A 6,506-nucleotide genomic window follows, 5' to 3' on the forward strand; every position below is an offset into this window, starting at 1 on the left:
ATAAACTAAAGTAAGTATTGCCTGAAACTGTGCTTTGCACACATTATCTCATTTAATCTTTGCAAGAGCCCTAGAGGTGGAATTGAGCAATCTCTATCTCTATTCTGAAGACAGAAAACTCAAAGGGCAAAAGTATGTGGCCCGATGCTAGTAGGTGGCAGACGTGGGGGGTGTGGTACCTGCCTCTCTTCACTTCAGTATACCGTCTCCACCTCTGAGGAAGTGGCATAATAGAAGTAAGGATAAAGTGTATAGGGACAGAGCTGAGTAGTCAATGAATTCTTCCTGGGAACAGTCTTTCAGGGAAGCATCGGACAGCAGTGATATTTGAGAACAACTTTGAATAATTAATGCACGTTTTTAGGTGAGCAGGAAATGAATAATTAATGCGTGTTTTAGGTGAGCACGTTTTTAGGTGAGCCTTAGCACTCTAGGCTAAGAAGAAGGCATGAGCAAAAGGTAGGTAAGCTTTGGTTCCTTAAAGAAATGAATCAAAACTTTCTATTCATTTGTAAACAAAATAGGTGCTTAATAAAGTCACATTGGCTTAATTTATTTAGTCATTCTCTTGGTCCTATGCAGCAGATAGCTGGCCTCTCTAATATTGTCCTCCCCTTTCTCTGTAGTAAGAGAACCTGGGTTTTATTAGAGGCAGCAAGCACCCAGACAGAACACTGTGGTTCCCAGCCTCCTTTGCAGCTTGAGGACACAAACAGAAATTGTTAGGAGGACTGCTGGAAAGTTCCATCAGAAACAGATAGACAGCTCAATCTGTCCTTTTTTACTCTTTGCTCATATGTTCTGACCTTCTTAGAATCATATATTCACAGTCCTGGGAGCAGTGGCTGAGACCATAGGTCAACCTTGAAGATGGAAACCACATGATAGTGACAATAAAACTGGACAGCAGAAGGACCCTGGGTCCCTGATGACAGTGTGAGTTTACTGTACCAATCCTGAGTGTCTACTTTAAGATATATTTTATGCAAAACATCAATTTCCATCTTGTTTTGGACACTGTTATTTCTATCCTCTGCTTTAGTGGCCAGATGCAATTCCTAAGTGAGTATCCCGAATTCAGTATCAATTCCAGGAGTGTAGGTGACTGGGACACTTATGAATACTTACAGCTAGAAATTACTCCTTAGAAAATGCACAGAAATACTGAGAAAATTTCCCAGCTGGACCCCATTCCCAAGGTGGATCTCAAAGACAGTTTTACATCAACTGTATAACCTGGAAGAATTCCAGAAGCCTTTCAGGAAGAGAAAGTGGCTGCTGTTGCTGCTGATACTGCTATAGTTGAGTGGAAACTGAAAGGCCGGAATGATGACCTTTCAAGAAGAACAAATGTTATTAAATAATGGATTTTGTCCCACCTCCTACAACAGTCAAGAGCAAAAGGATGAAAAGGGAATCCTATTCTTCTATTAATAACTCTGAGAGTCAGCCTCATGCTGACAAAGCAGAAAGCAACTGTAAAATTAGCAATTTTGCCTGCAAATTAGCCCCTTGCAAAGCCATAAAAAGAGAAAAGGAATTAAGAAAAATTCTATTAATGGAGTCAAGGATGGAAAAACCAAGAGTGACAGAGCATAAATACCCAGAAAACTGATACTTATTTTAAGGACGATATTATCCAGGTTTTAAATAGCTGCTTATAGCTCTGTATGAAGAAAGTGTTAATTTATAACCCTTGGATCAGTGGCCTTTCTTAATGGCTCCTTGGAGCAAATCTATCAGAACTTGAAGAGCCTAAGGCTTACGTTGATGTTAATGAAAACTACCCTATCCACCCCTCCTGAGATATTACTATTCCACTTTAGAATGAAAGACAATGCAGTACATGGGAAGGCGTTAAATTTCAGGAAGCAGACAAACTTAGGTTTGAACCTGGCTATGTCCCTTCCGCAGAAGTCTTTAAACCATCCTGGACTGCTGTTTTGTCTTCTGTCAAAGCAGAGGGTGATTATGCACCATTGTGTTAATAGCATTAAATTAAGTAACATGAGAAGAATTTGGTCCCTACTAGGTTGTTAGCAAATGTTAATCCCTTCCTTATCAGAGGGTCAGAAACATCAAACCTGGCAAACCCATGCAAAGCACTTAAGTTTAGCTCTGGGAAACTCTTCCCCATAAGAAGTCAGTCCCTCCAGGGGAGCTGAACACATTTTCATAATTTATGACTGGTCTCAGGCAACAGGCCCCCATTTGCAATTTTATGAAAATGATAAATCAATATTCAATACTGGGGGATAATCGGGAGAAAGGAAAAGAGACTTCTTTAACAATAAAAAGGCAGGGGGCTTCATTTCCAACAAGAAACGTACCCAGGGGGAGAAATTTGAAATTGGTGCAGTTTGCTTCATTATAATGTTGGCAGTTTCCACAGCCGTTGTCCTCTAATGTCATCCAAGAGGAGGTGAAGAGTTTGGGACTCTGTTGGAGTGCCTGGGTGAGTCTCCTCTTGCTTTCTTGGTTCAAGAGGGTTATTTTATATCTGAAACACACATTTTCCCTCTAGGGCTAAAAAATGGCAAAAAACAGACAAAGCAATTAAATCCACAATGCCCATTGAAGGTGAATATTGTTTAAAAGTGGATATATCATTGAAAAAGATCTTAGCAGCACTTAAAAAATCTTTTCCTAATTGATGGCCAGAGCTCATCAGATGGGGCAAATTTGTTAAAATTTTTTTAAATGTTTATTTATTTTTGACAGAGAGAGAGACAGAGCATGAGCACGGGAGGGGCAGAAAGAGAGGGAGACACAGAATCTGAAGCAGGCTGCAGGCTCCGAGCTGTTAGCACAGAGCCCGATGCGGGGCTCAAACTCACGAACCGCGAGATTATGACCTGAGCCAACGTAGGACGCTCAACCGACTAAGCCACCCAGGCTCCCCAAGACGGGGCAAATTTGTAAAACCCTGACTGAACTAGTAACATGAGTCAGAGCCACCTCCAAACATTGTAATATAAACCCAGAATGCATCCCCTCCAAGGTCTTCACATCTTACTGAAGGTCAGAAAATCTGGTTTAGGTGGGAATCTTAGAAATAACTTAAATTTCTCAACAACATCACCACCGAATGGTCTTCCTGTGTTTGAGCACCTCCAGCAATAGTGAAGAGCATTCTTCACAGAGGAGTTTAATTTAGAACAACACAAATGAGTTGAAATGCTCTAATTTGCTGGGCAGTTGTTTGTGTAGAGGATATACATTAGTTTCCTATGGCTTCTGTAACAGAGTGCCACAAATTAGATGACTTAAAACAATAAACATTTATTGTGTTACAGTTTTGAAGGCACAAAATTTGAAATCCAGTGTTTGTAGGGCCATATTCCCTCTGAAACCTGTAGGGGAGAATGCTTCCTTGCTCCTAGCTTCTTGTTTCTGCATTGATACAACCCTCTGCAAGATTTTTTTACATGTGTAATATCCTCTACATATATTTGTGTTGAATTAATCCGTGGCATAATTTTTAACTGTAAGTGAAACAACTTCCTGGGCAGCCCAGGAAACAACAACAGTGTTGTTCTCTCCACAACAGTGGAGAGAAACTTTGAGAGGAAGTATGGAAAACTCTAGCATCTGGAAGAGCAGAGCAAGAGGAAGAAGACATGAAGAGGAGAGAGATACCCTCGGACTTATTCTCCATCCCTCTTTGTGAGCAAGACCAGGGCTTTCTGAACTTGGTGACAGCACTGGACATGGCCACAAATGGATGGATGCCCTCAACCAGAAAAAGGTGAACCAGATCCAGAAGACTGTGGTTGAGCCCTTTAAAAAGTTTGGCAGTGTCTTCCTTAACCTTACATGCCGGTGAAATGGCAGAGCAGTCCTGGTAAGATTGTAGGAGATTGTAGGCCAAGGTGGAAAAATACAAGCAAAAGGATAAGTTGGGGCCACTGCCGGCGAAACTCCACCAAGCTTAAGCAAAGCTTTGGCCTGCATGGGATGATTCTAAAGCCAAGAACAAGCAGCTCCTGTATAAGATAGCAGTTCTACAATAGTTCACTACATTAATTCTAGCTCAGCTTTGAGCCCTTGATTTAAGTACAGGTGATATAATAGCCTGAAATGCATAAGATCTTCGGAGACTTGACCCAATAGCTTGGCCAGCCTGGATACCTGGATGAGCAGCGGGAGTGGGAGAATGAGGCCAGACTGAGTAACCTCAGAGCCTTCCTCTGTTGTGGCTGGTAACTGAATCCCTGTCACCTTTGGAAGACTCCTAGGACACTAGTCAATTTTTCCACTCTTTTCAAGCTTTGGTGAAGGCATCAGCTCAGCAAAAAGCCCTCCCATGGGAGAAGGCTAGGGATAGAGGCAGCTCCCACTCTACCTCAGCAGTCTTTTCCAGTGAGCCTGACACCAAAAGCCTCAAGCAGATAGTGCTCTCCCCACCCAGTAGCAAGAATCTCCAGACCCAGGTAAGCAGTATAGGAAGAGTCCCAGAGGCTTTCTTATTTCCGAAGAACTGCCCAAAGTGCATCCTGGCCTAGGGCCAAAAGCAAGCTTCCAGGCTTCAAAGGGCATGAGCTTTGCCAACTCATTTGAAGTCTTAGCCTTGCTTACATGGTTAAGATTACATCTACCTCCAAAAGACCCATCCTGGGGAGTTCACTGACCCTCATTTCCTTTCCACTTCAAAGACTCTTTTTCTTTTTCTTTTTTTTTTTTTTTTGCCCCTGGAAGAAGCCCTGCCCTCCCAGAACGTGTGAATCTGGGAAGTTGGCCTGCCCTGGCAATGGTCCTCCAGCCTGGATAGGCTCCTCTCTCCAGCCTCCCAACATAACAAAGGCTAGTTTAGCCCACTTGTAGCCATTAGGTCAAGGGCAAGGAAAAACCCCAAGTTGTTGTTTCCCCAGGTAACCAGGACTCAACTAGGTCAATATCCTACCACTTAAAATATCACAGAACTATTCATAGGCCTCAAAGCCAGAACAGTGGATTTTGTGCTGGCAGTTAGGCCTGGTCAGAAAGAGAACAATACCACGAAGCTGCTTTTCAGGGGAAAGTCTCCAGAAGCAGGTCGAGGTGGTCTCCTGGGACAATTTCTAGATACCTTGCAGCTGCCAGGAGAGTGTGTGCAATGGAATGGTACCTTTGGGTTGCTTAATAGTAGCTAGCACCCTGTAACCATGGTCTCTTGAAATCAGAGTTTCAAAGGATGCAGTCAGTGGCCACATATGTGGACCCATTACAAGATTATGACTCCCTTAATTCTGTGTTGTAAGAAACCAGACACCTATGCATTAGCTGAAAGTGATTCCTCCAGCTTTATACTCTTCCCCCACTGACGGCCAGAGTCTTCCCAAGGCCCTGTATCACTATCCAAGGACTCATAAACACTAGTGCCAGGTAACAAGCTCTCCATATGGTTTGTCTTTTCAGAGAAATCTTAGGAGATTAGCAGCTTGGAAGGCCGTGATAGCCGTGGAGTTGATGTCTGTTTCTATGTTCCTTTCCTTCATTTTATTGTCTGTGCAGATCATATATTCTCTTGGACACCAGCAGGAATCCTACAAGCCTTTCAAAATAATATATTTCCTCTTGTTCTTTGGGATAACCTACTTGAAACTCTTCTATGTATTTTATCCTGAATTTGTTGAGGTTTAGTATGTAAGTTACACTTGATTTATTTGTCCACTTATGGTTGTGAACTGAAGTACATTCAGTATTGAAAAGGATGACTTCTTACTGGCAATGCTGTCAATGAGGATCTGTTTTCAGAATTCAAGCAGCAGATAACCTTGCAGAGCAGTGGTTCTCAACCAGTGGCACATATTGCCACCCCTGACCCAGGGGGCAGTGGCAATATCTGGAGGTACTTGTGGTTGTCAGAACTAGTATGGGTGTGGGGTGCTATTGAATAGAGGCAAAGGATGCTGCTAAACCCTGACAATCACAGGACACTCTCACACAAGACAGAATTACCTGGTCCAAATATCAATAGTATGAAGACTGAGAAACCATGACTTAGAGGAATAGTTTCCTCCTACAGCCGTTAGGCATTACTTTGGAAACTGTGTGACCTGTATTCCAGGCTCACATCAACTGCTTATTACTTAACATTAACATGGTCACACAGCTTAATGATTTTGGACTTTGGCTTGTTTGTATATAAAATGAGGAAAGGGGCTTTGGGGAAAGAAATTAGACCCTGTTGAGCCGCTAATTGTATTTTATGGTCAAAAGAAAAAAGTGTTGAATATTCAAAGATTTTTACTGACGAAGTATTTATAATAGTGAATATTTTAAAGCAGTTCTGTTTAAGTAGATGGCAGTTCATCTATTTCATAGAACACTATGAGGATCTTACAAAAAAGCTTTTCATAACATGGCAAATGCCTTTATGATAATGTTAAGAAAAAGTAATGGAATTCAGATTCGTATGTAATGTAGACCGGATGGAAATTTGTTACTTTGTTTCCTGAACTGCCCTTCCATATTTCTTATTGTCACACTCATCACAGTGACTAAGACTCACTTATTTATGTGGG

At 42.0% G+C, this 6,506-nt stretch overlaps 1 pseudogene; it reads left to right on the forward strand.

Annotated features, from left to right (window-relative positions):
* Window positions 1–448: 448 nt before the first annotated feature.
* On the forward strand, window positions 449–4,206 carry LOC128311789 (bridging integrator 3-like; annotated as a pseudogene).
* The last annotated feature ends 2,300 nt before the right edge of the window (window positions 4,207–6,506 follow it).

This window comes from Acinonyx jubatus, chromosome C1 (genome assembly GCF_027475565.1).
Source record: "Acinonyx jubatus isolate Ajub_Pintada_27869175 chromosome C1, VMU_Ajub_asm_v1.0, whole genome shotgun sequence".
NCBI lineage: Eukaryota > Metazoa > Chordata > Mammalia > Carnivora > Felidae > Acinonyx > Acinonyx jubatus.